Here is a 24,377-nt window from a genome sequence, read left to right as displayed (position 1 = left end):
TCTGCCAGTTTGAAATATGGCCCAAGCGATCTTAGGGGCACTGTTGTTGTCTAGCAATTAATGCTAAAATGGTTAATGACCTAAATTATATGAAAGTGACTAGTCTGTTTGCATGACCTAATTGTATCTGGCAAAACCCTGGAGGATCATGGACAGAATTTCTTCTCAACTTACCATAGGTGGGACATGCAGGCTTACAGGCACTTTAAAAAAAAAAAAAAAGAAAAGCCCATTGCCATCGAGTCAATTCTGACTCATATTGACTCTGTAGGATAGAGTAGAACTGCCCCATAGAGTTTCCAAGAGCGCCTGGTGAATTCGAACTGCCAAACTTTTGGTTAGCAGCCGTAGCTGTTATACCTTGATAAATACTTACACCTTGATAAATACCAACCCTGCCAGGTCCTTCGTTTAAAAACATGCAGGGCATATAGAACAGCAGAAGGGTATACACAGACCCTGCAAATATCTCTGCTGTTGCTGTTAACCCAGTTCCATCAGTGGTACCTACTCATGGCAACCCCATGTGTTGCAGAGTAGAATCTCACTCCACGGGATTTTTAAGTCTATGACCTTTCAGAAGCAGATCACCAAGTGCCTCTGGGTGGAGTCAAACCACCAACCTTTTGGTTAATAGTCCAGCATTTAAACTTTTGCACCACCCAGGGATTACTTGCATCAATGATAGGAGATTAAAAACCTCCTTCACGTTCAAGGGCCTGAGTTGAGGTGGCCAGATCTGAACCATGGCTCTATTATGGAAAGGCAGACTAAAGGGACAGCCCAAGGGTGGGAACTCCTAGAGGAACCTCTTGCCCCAGACCTCCCGTAGGCTCAGTTCTGAAAGATTGGTGAGCATTCATTCAAAGGCTTGGCAAGCCTCTAAATCTGAATTCCATGTGCTAGCATTTGCTGACTGCCCCCACACCAAACTCTATTTTATACGGTCACACTACCTTTGAGGGTTGGGAGCTGTGCTATATCTGGATGATTCAAAGGAGAAGCCAATGGCTTTTGCCAAATAGTCTACCCAAGATTGAAACTCAATACACTAATCATGTTAACCTCCCTGGTGCTAAAGTACAAATACAGCTGAGTGTCAAGAATGTGTTTATGGAGCACGTCTCTGTGTATGGACTGGTAACATCTCCCTCATGTATGAGCTTATCAGTGTCAGCGCTGATACTACTGAAAGATGGCAGAACACACCGCAGGTAAAAGTTTCACAAACACAGAGGGAAAGTAGAATACCACCACTCACCTAAGAGCATATGACACCATAGTCTGGGAAGCAATTCCCCTACTTCATTTTAGATAAGATGAGCTGTTGCCTCGTAGAGGACACTGACACATGGAGGACCTTGGCACCACAAAGCATGGCCACAGTGAGACAGACTGATGTCAGAGGAAGATAGCAACACAGCATCAAGGGTGCCTGCCCAAGTGAGCTTCCTGGTCAACTGTAGCCTCAGCAGCAGACAGCACCCTAAGAAGCCAGATCCAGAACAGGAGAAGCATAAATGACAAGGAACTGAGGCCACTGGGCTTGTCAGTACTTAAGAGACATCCCAAGGGCTTCATAAACAGATGTAAGCTTCTTTACAATAAGCCAGAAATTTAGAAAGAGCAAGAGGGGTAAAAATTTAAAAATATCGTATTGATATGGCTTGGTAAATCAGGTTCCACAATAAGACACTGTTTTCTTTCTTTTTTCTCCAACTTATATGATTTTATGAATTGTGCTTTTAGTTATAATTACATTCAAAAGGATTCCTTTGATTATGGTACTTGTTATTTTACCTCCTGTTGTCAAAACAAAGGCAGAATGCAAACAGTACAGGCATTGTTATGTCAGCTATCTAAAAATATGCAAGCATAAGGGCGAGGACCAAAAGGTGAGATACAGAGAAAAAAAGTACTGCTTTAAAAAATTTAGAGACATATCATATTTAAAACAAAAATTTGTTGTCTTTATTTGTTTCTGGTCTGGATCATTCATAAAAACCAAAACCAAACCGACTGCCATCGAGTCAATTCTGACTCATAGCAACCACTGCCCCATAGAGTTTCCAAGGAGCGCCTGGTAGATTTGAACCGCCAACATTTTGGTTAGCAACCATAGGTCTTAACCACTACACCACAAGGGTTTCATTCATTTGTAGTCGTTCATAGTCACTAATGTTTCAGAACAAGTTCTGTTAGAAATATTTTATCAATGCAGTTTAGAAAGAAGATTATTTTTCTCCATGAAGAGGTCAGATTTGGCTACCACATAGTTAATCAGTGTTGGTGACTAATTAGCTCAGCGAGTTGCCCCCATTCTCTAAATATTGGATGCTATTTTTAAATGTGTGAGGAAATACATCTGAGTGAAGAAGCAATGGTTCTAAGGGGGAGAAACACTCTGAATTTTATCTTCTCAATATTGACAGTTATAGATGTTTTACCCAGAAACAGGTTAAAGTATGTGGTTCAGAGTCATTTGGTTACTAATGAGAGGCCAAAGCTACAAGTCTGGTCTCCTGTCTCCTCGTCCAGTATGATTGCAAACCCCCACGGCTCAGAAGTACAGCTAAACCTTCTACTCTGTGTGTGACGTAAGAGCAGACTTGTTCTTACTCCAAAGGAAGGACATATTCCTCATGCCAAAACTAATAGCCAAAAGTTGCAGAGGAAGCTCTTGTGCCATTCACAATGAGAAATGTATAGAAATGAAATACATCCATTCAACCCTAGTAGGCTAACTTAACTGTGAAGAAATGGACAATTTTGGATGTCAGTGTACTTGGGTGTACAGGAAATCCCTCAGAGACGGTGAACGGGCAGGAAGACTCTCAGAGACAACACATCTGCTTTTAATATCAGGAACCCAGTGCAATGACCTTATGAGAAGCAGCCTACACCATTTTTCACTTGAGCAAACCACAAGGCCCAAAGGTTGAATCTACACACGGGGCTCCAAGGAATGGTCTTATACCAGTGTAAGGTCTGGGCTAATGACAACAGGCCATTGGCTGGATATTGCACTTGGAAGTCTCGTATGTAATACAGCAGGAGTCCTGATGCTCTTGCCAAATAGTGTGACGCACTCCTTTCCTGACAGTCTGGATTCCTCTGCATCTGTTTGGATACAGGATTCAGGGTGTTCCAAAAAATTAAGCATGTAAGACAAAATAAAACTAGTTGATAAATGCCCTGTACTTCATTGAATTCAATGCCTGCCACAACATTTGACGTTAAGGAAACAAGAGAGCATTCCTGTAGGAAGAGAATGCAGGACTTCGGTGAAATCAAAGCTATTTTCAGGGACAGTGAGTAACAAGGCCCTCTTCTTTCATCGGGCAGACAAACAGTGACCCAGAGAGGCAGGGAAGGTAGGGAATACCCATATATATATAGTTATTATTATTTTTACCTAGTGTAAATTCATTCTAAACCCCTCTGTCTAAATTGGTCTACTTTTCCCCTCCCCACCCTCGCAATACACCCACCAATGTAAAAAGATAACAGTAGAAGGAAACTAAGAATTAAACATGATTGAACGCCTACTAAGTGCTAGAAATTCTAATAAGTGCTTCATTCATTCATTCAAAAAGAATCTTAGGCATTTTTTCCGATTAGATTGCTAGATTCTGAGGATACAACCATGAGTAAGACACAACCACTGCCCTCCAGAAGCTCCTGTGGAGAGACAGACAGGAAGATAGGCGATTACAATACCGTTTACGGCTGCAGTCTCAGACAGACAAAGTACGGCAGCATCGCAGGGGAAAGGAGTGCCTGAACCTGCCTTCGGGAAGTCAGGGAAGGCTTTTCAGAGGAAGCAGCATTCTGAATTGATATTGAAAGTGTGAGTAGGAGTTTTACAGGTAAACAATATTGATATTAATCAACATTCTTGCATTCCATTCTATGAAGTAGATATTTATTATTCCCATTCTTCAGATGAGGGAACCGAGGCTTAGAGACAAAGGTCATCCAACTAGTAGACAGCAGAGATGGGTTTAAAGCAAACCCATCTGACTTCAAAGTTCACATGACTTCCACCAGAAAGACTAGCTCTCTCTTTTCAAAATTACTTTTTCAATCATATGCCCGTTTTTTTTTTCTTTACAACTTTTTACTTTACAATTGCTCTCAAGACTCATTTTAATCTAATTTTACTTTATAAAAAACAGAGAAAGGGGCCATCATGAGGAGAAGATATGTTGTATGGCTTATCCAAGCCCATATATCCTAAAGATGATGCTGGACCCTCTACCTACCTAGGAATGGTCTTGAATGAAACATCCTACCCCACAAAACCAGAAATATCTATGGTGTCAGGGAAAACTTTACTTACTCCATTTCTTTACCTGGGGATTCCCACATGTTGAAGCTGACCTCACATGACTATTACCTAAAATTAAAAAAAAAACATTTTATATAAAATGTAGCCAGACAATTTTTTTTCCTACTTCACACACATACCCATGCACACCTACACCCACACATACAAAGCGGTTATTAAAATCTTCTGTTATATCAGGAGGTCCATAACACAGTATCTTTAATGTATCAGGTTAAAAAAACAAAATAGGTGGTGGTCATGTCCGTTCAGTTCTCTCAGTAACTGTTGACATAACTTCTACTTTGAGGCTAATGTTGCCTTGATATCATCTCAAGTAATTTTTCCTAACCCCGAGACTTTTGGATTTCTTTCTCATGCTGATCAGGGACTAATCCAATGATCTCTTATTTTAGAAAATGAAACTAACCAAACATGCAGGAGACAAGCATGACCTTAAATCATCACACAGTTGTTAATGTAATGAATGCCAGGTCTTGATCACATAAGTGTTATTAAAACTTCTACCAAAAGATTGCTTTAAAATAAATTGCATAGTAGTGTATATTTGCTTTACCCTTAATATGAAAACCCAATATGGGGAAAGGGAACATTTCCTATTTATTTGTCTAAGACAGCTAACTGTATGGTTAAAGAGGGCAGCCGGAGGCAGGAACAGAGTGGTGAAAGAAGAGGCAGGTAGCATAATGCTGAGATTTTTTTTCCCTCTTCTGCTTCCTTTTTAACCCCAGCTACCACATAGGTTAAGATTGATGTGAACTTGGAGGGAGGGCTCCTGTAGTATGGCTGAATACTGTTGAGCACAAACTTGTTCCTCTTCAGTCCAATCTTAAGAATGAGTGCTGACCTAAAAATACTTCTAGCTAGCATAACTCTCGACGGCACTGGGTTTTACTGGGTAGCATAACTCCAAGGAGCCTTGGTAACACAAAGTTTAAGTGCTAGTCTGTCAACCAAAAGGTCAGCAGTTCAAACTCACCAGCAGCTCTGCAGGAGAAAAGAACTAGTGATCTGTTCCTGTAAAGATTTCAGCCTAGGAAACCCCATGAGGCAGTTTTACTCTATCCTATAGGGTCGCTATGAGTCAGAATCCACTCAATTGCACACAACAACAGCACAATGCCAAGGCTCCTCTCCCACTCCTATCTCCACCCAGATAATAATCTTGGATGCCACCAAATCCATCCCCAAACAAGTGGGAAGAACACTGGTAATGCCTACTTTCCCCAACCCACTCTAACTCTCCCAGCCACCTCAAGCCCCTGTGATTGTATTAGAAATAGAGTGTTAGAGATAGCCAAGTAATTCGTCTGTTTAACCACCTGGGAAATTTCTCCTAAAGAGATACAAAAAAAAAAAAAAAAAAAACTTTTTGTCAATAATGACTTTTTTCTGCTAACTTTATGCAACCTGTACTACCCTTTAATCTCAGCTGCTTGCCCCAAATCCCTAGTAGAATCAATCTACCCGTGACTTCTATCTTGTTCTTGGCACCCTCCAGTCAACTATCAGTTCTTATACTCCAAGAGCATACAAGTCTGCTGAGTCTACCCCACACCCAACACACATTCAAACTTTTGTTATTATCTTGTCACTTAACTCTCACACCTCACATTTCTCAGGACATTTTTTCTAGCTCTCCAATGCAACATTCAGACCAATATCCTTTCTACTTTTTGCTAGTGCTTTAGAATCATTCCCCAAAGCTTTTTTCCTAGGATATACTTGCCAACTACACTACATTTTATACCTCTGCCTTGCTGTTATTTGCTGGTGCCTGGGATCACGGCACCCTCTCCATCTTATACTGAGGGCTTTTGTATCCTGCCACCTTCGTGAGTACTTTTAACCTTCATGTGATCCATTCAACAATCTAGACTCAACATTTATTAACCTTTTGGATTTCAACAACCTGCATTTACACTCTATTTCGACAACTTGCTCCCAAGAATAAGACTACCCTAGACAAGCTTTTGATTCCGAAGCACTAGCAAAATTAAACAGCATGCTCCTATCTTTCCCAGAAATGAAATGGGGCAGAAGATGATAGAACAATTATTCCAAGATCTTGGCCCCAATAAAAATCTGTCCTCCATTAAACAATATAAATCGTTACTTCAAAAAGATTCTTCCGTCTCACCAACTCTATTTAATCAGTTACTGCTGACTGCTGACTTTATCTCCTAAATATTTCTATAACACTTTCTTTGCTCACTACCCCTACTCCCACAGAATCAGTTTAAGATCTTATATTATCTGTTCACCTAAACTATTTTAATAATCTCATTTTCTCCTGCCTCTATTTTGTCCCCTCGAATCTATTTTCCAATTAACTGTCAGAACGACGTGTCTAAATTATAAATCTGGCCATGTCACTTCCCTGCTTCAGTGTTATTCTGGATATCCTAATTCATTCAAAAAGATGGGAAAAAAGAATTAGGAAGTATAAGTAATAGCAAGGAAAAGTCATTATTTTTGGATGTCATAATTGTCTGTCTAGAGAATAGAATCAACTGAAGAACTACTATATCTGCAGTGCAATGGATTGCTTTTGTGTGGCTTTCTTGCCATGGTCTTGTAACTCCCACCCAAATGATTGGGTGGGATTGTGCAAATAGGGTAATAGTGGTCCACCAAGGGGATTGGTCACCTTTGCCATCCCGCTGGGCTTGAAATGAGCCATCCCAGTGGCAAGAGAGGGAGGATGCCACCACCACCAGGGAGAGAGAGCTAGGAGTGGAGTGTGTCCTTTGGACCCAAGATCCCTGTTCTGAGAAGCTCCTGGAACCAGGAGACTGAGGGAGACAGAGAGAGCAAGAAGCGGCAGTAGGAGAGACCAGCACGATACAGTGTGGTGGGCTGGCAGGAGGCTTGCTGGGAGGGTAGGGTGCCTCCAGGCACTTGGTGGAGCTAGGTTTGCTGACCCACAGAGCTAGAGCTGAGTGCCTTAGGGCCTAGGCTTGCTGACTGTGTGGGGTGCCTCTGAGCACTTATTGGCTGAGCTAAAAGAGCTTTATAGCACTTGCTCAAACTGGGCAGAGGCTGAAGGCCAGGGAGGCATGCCAGCAAGCATTGCTGAGAAGAGGCTGCTCTGATGGAAGAATTGTATCCCAAGCGTTCTGAACCTGAATTGTAACCTGTTACTTGCCTAATACACCCCATAATCATGAGTATTTTCTGTGAGTTCTGTACGGCCTTTGTTATGAATTTTCGAACCCAGCGGAAAAGTAGAGAGTGCTGTGGGAGGATGGTGGTTGACAGAATTGGTAAAGATGGCAGAGAGAGGAGGTGTGTCTGAACTAAGCCTCATAAGAATCAGCCCTGGGCTGTTGATCTTGATTCTCCTTCCCCCTTATGAAGTTAGACGAGGTCAGACACTGCCCCCACATCTTTCTCACAGTAACTAATAAGAAAATTGACAAATGCAGTCAGTTATAAACGTAATATCATATCCATAATGCTGACAATAGCTTTCTTATGTGGTGATAATAGCCAGATAGGAAGAAAATAGTGCAAATGATACACCATTCACAGTAGCAAAATAAATTGTATACCACCTAAAAATGAACTTACAAAGAAAGATGAATAATGTTTATAAGGAAAAAATAAATAAATAAAACTTATACACCCAAATAAATGGCGGGTCAAGGTACTTTCCTGGTTGAAGAAATCCGATATCACAACTGTGTAAATTATCACCTAATTTGTCTCTAAATTTAATATGCTGTTGTTCTTGTTAGTTGCTGTTGTGTCAGCTCTTACTCATGGCAGCCTTAAGTATGTTGTTCTCTGCTGTCAAGTGGGCTCTGATTCATAGCGATCCCACATGACAGAGTAGAACTGCCCCATAGGGTTTCCTTGTCTGTGATCTTTATGGAAGCAGCTTGCCAGGTTTTTCTCCTACAATGTATCTGGGTGGATCTGAGCCACCAACCTTTCAGTTAGCAGCCCAGCTCTTAACTGTTTGTGCTACCAGGGCTGCTTGACCTTATGTATAACAGAATGAAACAGTGCCCTGTCCTGTGTCATACTCACAATCTTTGGTACATTTGAGCCCAATGTTACAGCCACTGTGTCAATCCATCTCATGGAGGGTTTCCCTTGTTTTCGTCGACCCTCTACCAAACATGACATCTTTTCCTAGCAGTTGTCTTTCCTGATGACAAGTTCAAAGTAAGCAAGACAAAATCTTGGCATCCTACCTTCTAAGGAGCATTCTGGTTCTACTACCTTCAAGACAGATTTGTTTGTTCTTTTGACAGTCAGTCCCTGGTATATTGAATATTCTTCACCAACACCACAATTGAAATGCATCGATTCTCCTTCAATCTTTTTTCATCGTCCAGCTTTCACATGCATATGAAATTTGCATAATGCATAAATTTAATGTAGTTCTATCAAAATCCCAATGGACTGGGAGGTTGTCTACACTGATCATGTTCTTCGAACCTTTAGCAATACAACTTCCAAATTTAGGCTGGGCATCTAGCTACTTAGAACAAAGAATGTTAATTCTAGGCTTCACAGCAAGTGTAGCCTTGGGACCAAGCTCTCTGAACAAGATGTAAGCACGTATGTTGTGTGGTAGCTAGCAGGAAATTTCCTTAAGACAGCTGGCATACCCTCTTTACCTCTTCATCTCTACTTATTTCTTCCTCTGGATGTTATAGCTGTAACTTGATCACCCATTTTAAATCATGAGGTATAAGCCAAGTGTTGAGGATGGTGAAGCAATAAAAGATACTGGTGTCTTGTTAATCATGGACCTACCATAGTCTACCTGTTCCAGATTTTTTTATTTTTTTACATTTTATGTTTTTTATTATGGTATATATAACAAAACATTTGCCAATTCAACAGTTTTGACATGTATAATTCAGTGACATTGATTTTATCTATATATACAAATGTACATATAAACTATATATATGTGTGTGTGTGTGTATATATATATATATTGGAAACCCTGGTAGCATAGTGGTTAAGTGCTATGGCTGCTAACCAAAAGGTTGGCAGTTCGAATCCGCCAGGCGCTCCTTGGAAACTCTATGGGGCAGTTCTACTCTATCCTATAGGGTCGCTATGAGTCAGAATTGACTCGACGGCACTGGGTTTGGTTTTTTATATATATATATATATATAAAGTTTTGGTGGTGAAGTGGTTAAGTACTACTGCTGCTAACCAAAAGGCTGGCAGTTTGAATCTACCAGGCACTCCATGCAAACACTATGGGGCAGTTCTACTCTGTCCTATAGGGTCACTATGTGTCAGAATTGACTCAATGGCAACCAGTATGGGTGTGTGTGTATATATATATATATATATATATATATATATATATATATATATATATATATATATATATATGCAAAATAGTTGGGTGGATTTGATCTGCCAACCTTCTAGTTATTAGCCAAATGCTTAACCATTTGCAATCCCAGGGACATCCTATGCCATGCCAAGGAGCCCAGAATTTACCCTTTCCATAATGAGAAGCACTGAAGTTTTAAGAGGAGTAGCATGGGCATAGGAGCTCTGGTGGCACAGTGGTTAAGCACTCAGCTGCTAATCAAAAGGTTGGTGGCTTGAACCCACCAGCTGCTCCACAGGAGAAAGACATGGCGGTCTGCTTCCATAAATATATACAGCCTTGGAAACCCTACAGGGCAGTTCTACTCTGCCCTAGAGGGCAACTACGAGTTGGAATTGACTCGCTGGAAATGGGTTTGGCTTGGCTTGGTTAGGCTTAGCATGGTCATATTAGAACAATCACTCTATGGGCACAGTAAAGAAGGAATTGGGGCAGAAGATGGGGTGTTGCAAGCCAGACAGAGATAAATTGATGCACTCCTTTTTTTCCTATCCCTCACTACTCACTTTCTTTCCACCCACACCCTCCACTCTTCACTCACCCCCAGGCCTGAGAGAACATCATACATCAGGTTTTTATGTGGGAAGATTAGTCACTTTTCTCTGTAGCTCCAGGTCATAGCTAATATTAATTGGTTTAAGTGTGAGAAAAGTCACACAAAAAAATTAAAATTCACTCATTATAAAGAACTTCATAATTATTGAAGCATCTTCCCAAATATGTCCGCAGCACACTTCTGTGGGGAGAAAAAGAATTCCATGACCAAATGTTTGGGAAATTCTGAGTTAAACAAAATAGCTTTCTTCCTCCCAGTTTTTGAAGAGCTGTTATGCTAATGTATATGATGGATCTCCAAAAGGAGCAATTTTTAAAAATATTTCCCATAGATTCATACTACGTATGCAGGGATAGTTGAATATCAGAAAACAATCAATTTAGTCCATCACATAAATAAAACAAAAGACAAAAACCACATGATCTTATCAGTTCATGCAGCAAAGCCATTTGACAAAGTCCAACACCCATTCATGATAAAAACTCTCAGCAAAATAGGAATAGAAGGAAAATTCCTCAACATAATAAAGGGCATTTATACAAAGCCAACAGCCAACATCATCCTAAATGGAGACAGTCTGAAAGCATTCCCCTTGAGAATGGGAACCAGACAAGGATGCCCCTTATCACCACTCTTATTCAACATTGTGCTGGAAGTCCTAGCCAGAGCAATTAGGCTAGAAAAAGAAATAAAGGGCATCGAAATTGGTAAGGAAGAAGTAAAAGTATCTCTCTTTAGAGGTGATATGATCTTATACACAGAAAACTCCAAAGAATTCACAAGAAAACTACTGGAACTAATAGAAGATTTCAGCAAAGGATCAGGATACAAGATAAACATACAAAAATCAGTTGGATTCCTCTACACCAACAGAAGAGGAAATCACCAAATCAACACTATTTACAATAGCCCCCAAGAAGATAAAATACTTAGGAATAAATCTAACCAGAGACATAAAAGAACTATGCAAAGAAAACTACAAGACACTACTGCAAGAAACCAAAAGAGACCTACATAAGTGGAAAAACATACCTCGTTCATGGATAGGAAGACTCATGATTGTGAAAATGTCCATCTTACCCAAAGCGATCTACAGATACAAAGCAATCCCTATCCAAATTCTAATGGCATTTTTTAATGAGATGGAGAAACACATCACCAACTTCATATGGAAAGGGAAGAGGCCTCAAATACGTAAAGCATTATCGAAGAAGAAGACCAAAGTGGGAGGCCCCACAGTACCTGATTTTAGAACATATTATACCATCACGGTAGTCAAAACAGCCTGGTACTGGTACAACAACAGATACATAGACCAATGGAACAGAATTGAGAATCCAGACATAAATTCATCCACCTATGAGCAGCAGACATTTGACAATGGCCCAAAGTCTGTTAATTGGGGAAAATACAGTCTCTTTAACAAATTGTGCTGGCATAACGGGATACTCATCTGCAATAAAATGAAACAAGACCCATACCTCACACAATGCACAAAAACTAACTCAAAATGGATCAAAGACCTAAATATAAAATCTAAAAAGATAACTATCTTGGAGGAAGAAATACAGACAGTGCCAGGAGCCCTGATACATGGCATAAACAGAATACAAAACATTACTAACAGTGCACAAACGCCAGAAGAGAAACTAGATAACTGGGAGCTCCAAAAATCAAACACTTATGCTCATTCAAAAACTTCACCAAAAGAGTAAAAAGACAACCTACAGACTGGGAAAAAAAATTTGGCTGTGATAAATCCGATCAGCATCTAATCTCTAAAATCACAAGATATTGCAAAACCTCAACAACAAAAAGACAAACGAATTAAAAAATGGGCAAAGGATGTGAACAGGAACTTCACCAAAGAAGACATTCAGGCAGCCAACAGATACATGAGGAAACATTCATGATCATTAGCCGTTAGAGAAATGCAAATCAAAACTACAATGAAAGAGTGCTTCTGGAGGCAGAGCCAAGATGGCAGAATAGACGGACGCTTCCGGCGAGCCCTCTTTACAACAAAGACCCCAAAAAAACAAGTGAAACTAGTATATTCGTGACAAGCTGGGAGCCCTGAGCTCCAAAGGTAGGCTTAGAAAACGAACTGAAGGGAAGGGGGAGGAAGAGACCGTTCAGAAGTGGAGAGGAGTTACTGGACCTGAATAGTGGGGAGCCCTCAGGCACCATTCCCAGAGCAGAGGTGGTGGTGGCGGGCTGGTACTAGTGTTGGGCCGTAGTTTCCTCAGGGAGAAGCAGCCCAGCCACAAAGCCTACTCACACCTCTAGAACCTGAGAAGAACAGCACTCTTCGCAAAAGCTAAGTACTTGCGTATATTTTACTGTGCCCCCACACATCCCCAAGCTGGCTTCAGCGGCTGAATTCCCTGGGCCTGAGATAGGCACTGTTGAGCACCTATAGCCATCTTCCTGGCCTTGGAGAAGGAAAAAATTTGCATTTAGGGAAAAGATAATTTGCTAGCTCCACTAACCAGGGGAGCTCAGGACAGAAGTGGCTGCTGTCCAGGCATAAACCATCCGTGGACTTTGAGGACCTTTCCCTTCTGCATGGACCTGTGTGGGCCTATTTCGGGAGAATAGGCCCTTGTTGGCAGACTCCAGCTGTTTCAGCTGTGCAGTGGAGAGGTGGGTGATGTTTGACATTGCTTTGCCTATTAAACAAGGTCCCCACCTACCCACATCAGGGACCTAAGGACTGGTAGCTCCACTCAGGTCACCCAGCCACCGGTGACAGGGGCCCAAAGATAACTGGTACCTCCCAGTCCTTACAACCAAAAACTTTGGGTGCCCGTGGTCCATCTGCAGAACCCACCCACCTGCACGCTCTAGGGAACAGGGACCCACTTTCCTCAGAGACACTCGGGGGTTGGTTCTCAGCCCCCTGCCTTGTTCAGAGTGTGACCCCCTGCTGCAATAAGATACCAGTATATACGCCAACCACCCCTGCCCCTCTAAGACTGTAGGACAGAGCCTGTACCACACACTTGATCAGCTACCAGGAAACCTGAGCTGAATTCATACAAGAAAGCTGAATGGACTCCTAGACTAATATACCGGATAACAGCTCTACCCATCTGGGGACAGGACATCAGAACTCCAAAGGCAAAAATAATCAAGCTAGCTCACTCAAGCAACCCATAGGGGCATACCAAAACAAAACAAAGCAAGAAGCTATGACACAGTAAGCAAGCATAAACTAATACAATAACTTATAGATGGCTCAGAGACAACGGTCAATATCAAGTCACATAAAGAAACAGACCATGACACCTCAACAGGCTTTCAAAACAAATAACCCAGGGATCTTCTAGATGAAAGTGCATTCCTGGAATTACCAGAGCCAAATACAAAAGTTTAATATACAGAACCCTTCAAGACATCAGGAAGGAAATGAGGCAATATGCAGAACAAGCCAAGGAACACACAGATAAAGCAACTGAAGAAATTAGAAAGATTATTCAGGAACATAATGAAAAGTTTAATAAGCTGGAAAAATCCATAGACAGACAGCAATCAGAAATTCAGAAGATTAACAATAAAATTACAGAAGTAGACAACTCAATAGCAAGTCAGAGGAACAGAATTGAGCAAGTAGAAGCTAGAATTTCTGAACTTGAAGATAAATCACTTGGCATTAACATATTTGAAGAAAAACCAGATAAAAAAATGAAGAAACCTTAAGAATCATATGGGACTCTATCAAAAGAAATAATCTACAAGTGATTGGAGTACAAGAGCAGGGAGAGATAACAGAAAATACAGAGAGAATTGTTGGAGATTTGTTAGCAGGAAACTTCCCTGATATCGTGAAAGATGAGAAGATATCTATCCAAGATGCTCATTGAACTCCACATAAGGTAGATCTTAAAAGAAAGTCACCAAGACATATTATAATCAAACTTGCCAAAACCAAAGATAAAGAGAGAATTATAAGGGCAGCAATGGATAAAAGAAAAGTCACCTACAAAGGACAGCCAATAAGAATAAGCTTGGACTACTCAGCAGAAACCATGCAGGCAAGAAGGCAATGGGATGACATATTTAAAAAATTGAAGGAAAAAAATTGCCTGCCAAGAATTATATATCCATCAAAACTGTCTCTTAACTATGAAGGTGAAATTAAGACATTTTCAGATAAACACAAGTTGAGGGAATTCATAAAAACCAAACCAAAACTACAAGAAATACTAAAGGGAGTTCTTTGGTTAGAAAATCAATAATATCAGGTATCAACCCAAGACTAGAACACTGGGCAGAGCAACCAGAAGTCAACCCAGACAGGGAAATCCAAAAAAAAAAAACAAAACAAGAATAAAAAAAGAAGCTTAAACCAGGGTAACAGCGATATTATTATATAAAAGAAGAGAACATTAAAATAATAAACAGGGACTAAGAAACGTATTCATACACCTTCCATATGGAGAGGAAGATACGGTGATACAAGAAAATAAAAGTTGGGTTTAAATTTGGAAAAATAGGGGTAAATAATAAGGTAACTGCAAAGGAGACAAGCTATCCTACTCATCAAAATAAAATACAAAAAAAAAAAAAATAGAGATTCAGCAGAAACAAAATCAACAACAACAAATATGAGGAAAGGACAATATATAAACATAATCTACTCAGCACATAAAATTAAGTGGGAAAAAGAAACTATCAGCAACACACAAAAAAAGACATCAAAATGATAGCACTAAATTCATACCTATCCATAATTACCCTGAATGTAAATGGACTAAATGCACCAATAAAGAGACAGAGAGTAGCAGAATGGATTAAAAAACAAGATCTGTCTATATGCTGCCTACAAGAGACACACATTAGACTTAGAGACACAAACTAAAACTCATAGGATGGAAAAAAATATATGAAGCAAACAACAATCAAAAAACAGCAGAAGTGGCAATATTAATTTCTGACAAAATAGACTTGAAAGCTAAATCCATCAGAAAGAATGAGGAAGGACACTATATAATGATTAAAGGGACAACACACCAAGAAGATATTACCATATTAAATATTTATGCACCCAATGACAGGGCTGCAAGATACCTAAAACAAACTCTATCAGCATTGAAAAGTGAGATAGACAGCTCCACAATAATAGTGGGAGACACATCACTTTCGGTGAAGGACAGGACATCCAGAAAGAAGCTCAATAAAGACACAGAAGATCTAAATGCCACAATCAACCAACCTGACCTCATAGACATATACAGAACACTCCACCGAACAGCAGCCAAGTGTACTTTTTTTTCTAGTGCACGTGGAACATTCTGTAGAATAGAGCACATATTACGCTATAAAGCAACCCTTAGCAGAATTCAAAACATTGAAATATTACAAAGCATCTTCTCTGACCATAAGGCTATAAAAGTAGAAATCAATAACAGGAAAAGCAGGGAAAAGAAATCAAACACTTGGAAAATGAACAATACTCTGCTCAAAAAAGACTGGATTATAGAAGACATTAAGAATGGAAAATAGAAATTCAGAGAATCCAATGAGAATGAAAACACTTCCTATCAGAACCTTTGGGACATAGCAAAAGTGGTGCTCAGAGGCCAATTTATATCAATAAATGCACACATCCAAAACGAAGAAATGGCCAAAATCAAAGAATTATCCCTACAACCTGAACAAATAGAAAGAGAGCAACAAAAGAAACCCTGAGGCACCAGAAGAAAACAAATAATAAAAATTAGACCTGAACTAAATGAAATAGAAAACAGAAAAACAATTGAAAGAATTAACAAGAGTAAAAGCTGGTTTTTTGAAAAAATCAACAAAATTGATAAATCACTGGCCAAACTGACAAAAGAAAAACAGGAGCGGAAGCAAATAACCCAAATAAGAAATGAGATGGGCGATATTACAACAGACCCAACTGAAATTAAAAGAATCATGTCAGATTACTATGAAAAATTGTACTCTAACATATTTGAAAACCTAGAAGAAATGGATCCATTCCTAGAAACACACTACCTACCTAAACTAACATAAACAGAGGAGTTGTTGTTGTTGCTAGGTGCCCTTGAGTGTGTTCCGACTCATCGCGACCCTACGCACAACAGAACGAAACACTGCCCGGTCCTGAGCCACCGTTAAAATCGTTGTTATACTTGAGCTCATTGTTGCAGTTGCTGTGTCAGCCCAGCTAGTTGAGGGTCTTCCTCTTTTCCGCCAACCCTGTACTCTGCCAAGCATAAGGTCCTTCTCCAGGGACTGATCCCTTCCGACAACATGTCCAAAGTATGTAAGCCACAGTCTCACCATCCTTGCTACTAAGGGGCATTCTGGTTGTACTTCTTCCAAGACAGATTTGTTCGTTCTTTTGGCAGTCCATGGTATATTCAATATTCTTCGCCAGCACCACAATTCAAAGGCATCAATTCTTCTTCGATCTTCCTTATTCACCGTCCAGCTTTCACATGCATATGATGCAATTGAAAATACCATGGCTTGGGTCACGCACACCTTGGTCTTCAAGGTGACATCTTTGCTCTTCAACACTTTAAAGAGGTCTTTCACAGCGGATTTACCCAACACGAGGCATCTTTTGATTTCTTGACTGCTGCTTCCATGGCCGTTGATTGTGGATCCAAGTAAAATGAAATCCTTGACAACTTCAATCTTTTCTCCGTTTATCATGATGTTGTTCATTGGTCCAGTTGTGAGGATTTTTGTTTTCTTTATGTTGAGGTGCAATCCATACTGAAGGCTGTGGTCTTTGATCTTCATTAGTAAGTCCTTCAAGTTCTTTTCACATTCAGCAAGCAAGGTTGTCTCATCTGCATAACGCAGGTTGTTAATGAGTCTTCCTCCAATCCTGATGCCCTGTTCTTCTTCATACAGTCCAGCTTCTTGGATTATTTGCTCAGCATACAGACTGAATAGTTATGGTAAAAGAATACAACCCTGACGCACACCTTACCTGACTTTAAACCATGCAGTATCCCCTTGTTCTGTTGGAACAACTGCCTCTTGATCTATGTAAAGGTTCCTCACGAGCACTATTAAGTGTTCAGGAATTCCCATTCTTCAGAATGTTATCCATAATTTGTTATAATCCACACAGTCGAATGCTTTCGCATAGTCAATAAAACACAGGTAAACATCTTTCTGGTATTCTCTGCTTTCAGCCAGGATCCATCTGACATCAGCAATGATATCCCTGGTTCCATGTCCTCTTCTGAAACCAGCCTGAGTTTCTGGCAGTTCCCTCTCAATATACTGCTGCAGCCGTTTTTGAATGATCTTCAGCAAAATTTTGCTTGCGTGTGATATTAATGATATTGTTCTATAATTTCCACATTCAGTTGGATCACCTTTCTTGGGAATAGGCATAAATATGGATCTCTTCCAGTCAGTTGGCCAGGAAGCTGCCTTCCACATTTCTTGGGATAGATGAGTGAGCACCTCCAGCGCTGCATCCATTTGTTGAAACATCTCAATTGATATTCCATCAATTCCTGGAGCCTTGTTTTTCATCAATGCCTTCAGAGCAGCTTGGACTTCTTCCTCAGTACCATCAGTTCCTGATCATATGCCACCTCCTGAAATGGTTGAAAATTGACTAATTCTTTTTGGTATGACTCTGCGTATTCCTTCCATCTTCTTTTGATGCTTCCTGCATTGTTTAATATTTTCCCCATAGAATCCTTCACTATTGCAACTTGAGGCTTGAATTTTTTCTTCAGTTCTTTCAGCTTGAGAAACACCGAGAGTGTTCTTCCATTTTGGTTTTCCATGTCCAGCTCTTTGCACATGTCATTATAATACTTTGTCTTCTCAAGAGGCCCTTTGAAATCTTCTATTCAGTTCTTTTACTTTACCAATTCTTCCTTTTGCTTTAGCTGCTCGATGTTCGAGAGCAAGTTTCAGAGTCTCCTCTGACATCCATCTTGATCTTTTCTTTCTTTCCTGTCTTCTCAATGACCTCTTCCTTTCTTCACGGATGATGTGCTTGATGTCATTCTACAACCCATCTTGTCTTCAGTCACTAGTGTTCAGTGCATCAAATCTATTCTTCAGATGGTCTCTAAATTTGGGTGGGATATACTCAAGGTCATATTTTGGCTCTTGTGGACTTGTTCTGATTTTCTTCAGTTTCAGCTTGAACTTCCATATGAGGAATTGATGTTCTGTTCCACAGCCGGCTCTTGGCCTTGTCCTGACTGATGATATCGAGCTTTTCCATCGTCTTTTTCCACAGATGTAGTCAATTTGATTTCTGTGTGTTCCATCTGGTGAGGTTCATGTGTATAGTCGCCTTTTATGTTGGTGAAAGAAGGTATTTGCAATGAAGAAATCGTTGGACTTGCAAAATTCTATCATTTGATCTCTGGCATTGTTTCTATCATCAAGGCCATATTTTCCAACTACCGATCCTTCTTCTTTATTTCCAACTTTTGCATTCCAATCACCAGTAATTATCAATGCATCTTGATTGCATGTTCAATCAATTTCAGGCTGCAAGAGCTGATAAAAATCTTCTATTTCTTCATCTTTGGCCCTAGAGTTTGGTGCATAAATTTGAATAATAGTAGTATTAACTAACTGGTCTTGCTTGTAGGTATATGGATATTATCCTATCATTGACACCGTTGTACTTCAGGATAGATCTTGAAATGTTCTTTTTGATGATGAATGTAACACCATTCCTCTTCAAGTTCTCACTCCCAGCATAGTAGACTATTTGACTGTCTGATTCAAAATGGCCAATACCAGTCCATTTCAGCTCACTAATGCCTAGGATATCAATGTTTATGTGTTCCATTTCATTTTTGACGATTTACAATTTTCCTAGATTCATACTTCGTACATTCCAGGTTCTGATTATTAATGGATGTTTGCAGCTGTTTCTTCTCATTTTGAGTCGTGCCACATCAGCAAATGAAGGTCCCAAAAGCTTTACTCCCTCCAAATCATTAAGGTCGACTCTACTTTGAGGAGGCAGCTCTTCCCCAGTCGTCTTTTGAGTGCCTTCCAACCTGGGGGGCCCATCTTCCAGCACTATATCAGACAAATGTTCCACTGGTATTCATAAGGTTTTCACTGGCCGATGCTTTTCAGAAGTAGACTGCCGGGTCCTTCTTCCTAGTCTGTCTTAGTCTGGAAGCTCAGCTGAAACCTGTCCTCCATGGGTGACCATGCTGCTATCTGAATACCGATGGCATAGCTTTCAGCATCACAGCAACACGCAAGCCCCTACAGTATGACAAACTGACAGACATGTGGGGGCAAACAGAGATAGAACAACTAAATAGACCCATAACAAAAGAAGAGATTGAAAACGTAATCAAAATACTCCCAACATAAAAAAGCCCTGGCCCAGATGGCTTCACTGCAGAGTTCTGCCAAACTTTCAGAGAAGAGTTAACACCACTACTACTAAAGGTATTTCAGAGCATAGAAAAGGACAGAATACTACCAAACCCATTCTATGAAGCCACCATATCCCTGATACCAAAACCAGGTAAAGACATCACAAGAAGAGAAAATTATAGACCTATATCCCTCATGAATGTAGATGTAAAAATCCTCAATAAAATTCTAGCCAATGGAATTCAACAACATATCCAAAAAAAATAATAATTCACCATGACCAAGTAGGATTCATACCAGGTATGCAGGGATAGTTCAACATTAGAAAAACAATTGATATAATCCACCACATAAATAAAACAAAAGATAAGAATCACATGATTTTATCAATTGATGCAGAAAAGGCATTTGCCAAAGTTCAACACTCATTCATGATAAAAACTCTCAGCAAAATAGGAATAGAAGGAAAATTCCTCAGCATAATAAAGGACATTTATACAAAGCCAACAGCCAACATCATTCTAAACGGAGAGAGCCTGAAAGCTTTCCCATTGAGATCGGGAACCAAACAAGGATGCCCTTTATCGCTGCTCTTATTCAACATTCTGTTGGAGGTCCTAGCCAGAGCAATTAGGCTAAATAAAGAAATAAAGGGCATCCAGATTGGCAAGGAAGAAGTAACTCTATTTGCAGATGACATGATCTTATACACAGAAAACCCTAAGAAATCCTCAAGAAAACTATCGAAACTAATAGCGCACTCAGCAGAGTATTGGGATACAAGATAAACATACAAAAATCAGTTGCATTCCTCTACACCAACAAAAAGAACATCGAAGAGGAAATCACCGAATCAATGCAATTTACAGGAGCCCCCAAGAAGACAAAATACTTAGGAATAAATCTTACCAGAGATGTAAAAGACTTATACAAAGCAAACTACAGTACACTTCTGCAAGAAACCAAAAAAGCTTACATAAGTGGAAAAACTTACCTTGCTCACAGATAGGAAGACTTAACATTGTACAAATGTCTATTCTACCAAAAGCGATCTATACATTTAATGCAATTCGGATCCAAATCCCAACGGCATTCTTTAATGAGATGGAGAAACAAATCACCAACTTCATATGGAAGGGAAAGAGGCCCCGGATAAATAAGGCATTACTGAAAAAGAAGAACAAAGTGGGAGGCCTTACTTTACCTGATTTTAGAACCTATTATATAGCCACAGTAGTCAAAACAGCCTGGTAGTGGTACAACAACAGATACATAGACCAATGGAACAGAATTGAGAATCCAGACATAAATCCATCCAATGTGCAGTTGATATTTGACAAAGGCCCCAAAACAGTTAAATGGGGAAAAGACAGTCTTTTTAACAAATGGTGCTGACATAAGTGGATATCCATCTGCAAAAAAATGAAACAAGACCCATAGCTCACTCCATGCACAAAAACTAACTCAAAATGGATCAAAGACCTAAATATAAAATCTAAAACAATAAAGATCATGGAAGAAAAACCAGGGACAACGTTAGGAGCCCTAATACATGGCATAAACTGTATACAAAACATTACCAAGAACACAGAAGAAATACTAGATTACTGGGAGCTCCTAAAAATCAAATACCTATGCTCACCCAAAGGCTTTACCAAAAGAGTAAAAAGACTACCCACAGACTGGGCAAAAGTTTTTAGCTATGACATTTCCAATCAGCGCCTGCTCTCTAAAATCTACATGATACTGCAAAAACTCAACTACAAAAGGACAAATAACCCTATTAAAAAATGGGCTAAAGATATGAATAGACACTTCACTAAAGAAGACATTCAGGTACCTAACAGATACATGAGGAAATGTTCACGATCATTAGCCATTAGAGAAATGCAGATCAAAACAAAAATGAGATTTCATCTCACTCCAACAAGGCTGCCATTAATCCAAAAAACACAAAATAATAAATGTTGGAGAGGCTGTGGAGAGATTGGAATGCTTATACACTGCTGGTGGAAATGTCAAATTGTATAACCACTTTGGAAATCGATTTGTCACTTCCTTAAAAAGCTAGAAATAGAACTACCATATGATCCAGCAATCCCACTCCTCGGAATATAGCCTAGAGAAATAAAAGCCTTTACAGAAACAGATATATGCACACCCGTGTTTATTGCAGCACTGTTTACAATAGCAAAAAGATGGAAGCAATCAAGGTGCCCATCAACGGATGAATGGATAAATTATGGTATATTCACACAATGGAATACTATGCATCGATAAAGAACAGTGAGGAATCTGTGACATTTCATAACATGGAGGAACCTGGAAGGCATTATGCTGAGTGAAATTAGTCAGTTGTAAAAGGACAAATATTGTATAAGACCACTATTATAAGAACTTGAGAAATAGTTTAAACTGAGAAGAAAACATTCTTTCGTGGTTACGAGGGGGGAGGGTGAGAGAGGGGCATTCACTAATTAGATAGCAGATAAGAACTACTTTAGGTGAAGAGAAAGACAGCACACAATACAGGTGAGGTCAGCACAATTGGACTAAACCAAAAGCAAAGAAGTTTCCTGAATAAACTGAATGCTTCAAAGGCCAGCGTAGCAGGGGCAGGGGCCTGGGGACCATGGTTTCAGGGGACATCTAAGTCAATTGGCATAATAAAATCTATTAAGAAAACATTCTGCATCCCACTTTGAAGAGTGGTGTCTGGGGTCTTAAACGCTAGCAAGCAGCCATCTAAGATGCATCAATTGGTCTCGACCCACCTGGATCAAAGGAGAATGAAGAACACCAAGGACACAAGGTAATTATGAGGCCAAGAGACAGAAAGGGCCCCATGAACCAGAGACTACATCATCCTGAGACCAGAAGAACTAGATGGTGCCTGGCTATAACCAATGACTGCCCTGACAGGGAACACAACAGAGAACCCCTGAAGGAGCCGGAGAGCAGTGGGATACAGACCCCAAATTCTCATAAGAAGACCAGACTTAATGGTCTGGCAGAGACTGGAAGGACCCCAGTGGTCATGGCCCCCAGACCTTCTGTTGGCCCAGGACAGGAACCATTCTCGAAGCCAACTCTTCAGACATGGATTGGACTGGACAGTGGGTTGGAGAGGGATGATGGTAAGGAGTGAACTTCTTGGATCAGGCGGACACTTGAGACTATGTTGGCGTCTCCTGCCTGGAGGGGAGGTGAGAGGGTAGAGGGGGTTAGAATCCGGTGAAATGGACATGAAAAGAGAGAGTGGAGGGAGAGAGCAGGCTGTCTCATTAGGCGGAGAATAATTGGGAGTATGTAGCAAGGTGTATATAAATTTTTGTGTGAGAGACTGACTTGATTCTTAAACTTTCACTTAAAGCACAATAAAAATTATTAAAAAAAAAAAACTACAATGAGATACCATCTCACCCCAACAAGGCTAGCGTTAATCCAAAAAAAACACAAAATAATAAATGTTGGAGAGGTTATGGAGAGGCTGGAACACTTACACACTGCTGGTGGGAATGTAAATGGTACAACCACTTTGGAAATCAATTTGGCGCTTCTTTAAAAAGCTAGAAATAGAACTACCATAAAAAAAAAAAAAAATACGATCCAGCAATTCCACCCCTTGGAATATGTCCTAGAGAAATAAGAGTGGTCACATGAATAGATATATGCACACCCATGTTCATTGCAGCACTGATAACAATAGCAAAAAGATGGAAACAACCTAAGTGCCTATCAATGCACAAATGGATAAACAAATTATGGAATATTCACACAATGGAATACTAAGTGACAGTAAAGAACAATGATGAATCTACGAAAGATCTCATAACATGGATGAATCTGGAAGGCATTATGCTGAGTGAAATTAGTCACAAAAGAACAAATATGGTATGAAACCACTATTATAAGAACTCAAGAAAAGGTTTAAACACACAAGAAAACATTCTTTGATGGTTACACAGGTGGGGAAGGAGAGAGAGGAATAGTCACCAACTAGATAACTAACCAGGTAAGTAACCCGTTGCCATCCAGTTGATCCCAACTCATAGCGACAGAGCAGAAGTGCCCTATAGAGTTTCCAAGGAGTGCGTGGGGGATTCAAACTGCTGACCTTTTGGTTAGCAGCCACAGCACTTAACCACTATGCCACCAGGGTTTCCAACCAGATCGCCCAGAAAAAAAATAGTAGTTAAGAATTATTTTAGGTGAAAGGAAGAACAACACACAATACAGAGGAAGTCAGCACAACTGGACTAATCCAAAAGTTAAGAAGTTTCCTGAATACAACCAAACACTTCAAGAGACAGAGTAGCAGGGGCAGGGGTCTAGGGAACATGGTTTCAGGGGACATTTAGGTCATTTGGCATAACAAAATTTATTAAGAAAATGTTCTGCTTCCCATTTTGGTGAGTGGTATCTGGGATCTTAAAAGCTAGCAAGTGGCCACCTAAGATGCATCAATCGGCCCCGACCTTCCTGGAGCAAAGGAGAATGAAGAACACCAAAGACACAAGCAAAATACGAGCTCAAGAGACAGAAAGGGCCACATAAACCTGAGACTCTATTGGCCTGAGACCAGAAGAACTAGATGATGCCTGGCTACCACCAAAGGCTGCCCTGACAGGGAACACAATAGAGTCCCTGACGGAGCAGAACAAAAGTGGGGTGCAGAACTCAAATTCTAGTAAAAAGACCAGACTTAATGGTCTGACTGAGACTGGAGGGACCCCGGAAGACATGGCCCCCA

Source organism: Elephas maximus, chromosome 3 (genome assembly GCF_024166365.1).
Source record: "Elephas maximus indicus isolate mEleMax1 chromosome 3, mEleMax1 primary haplotype, whole genome shotgun sequence".
NCBI classification, from domain to species: Eukaryota; Metazoa; Chordata; class Mammalia; order Proboscidea; family Elephantidae; genus Elephas; species Elephas maximus.
Note: the sequence above shows the minus strand (reverse complement) of the source record.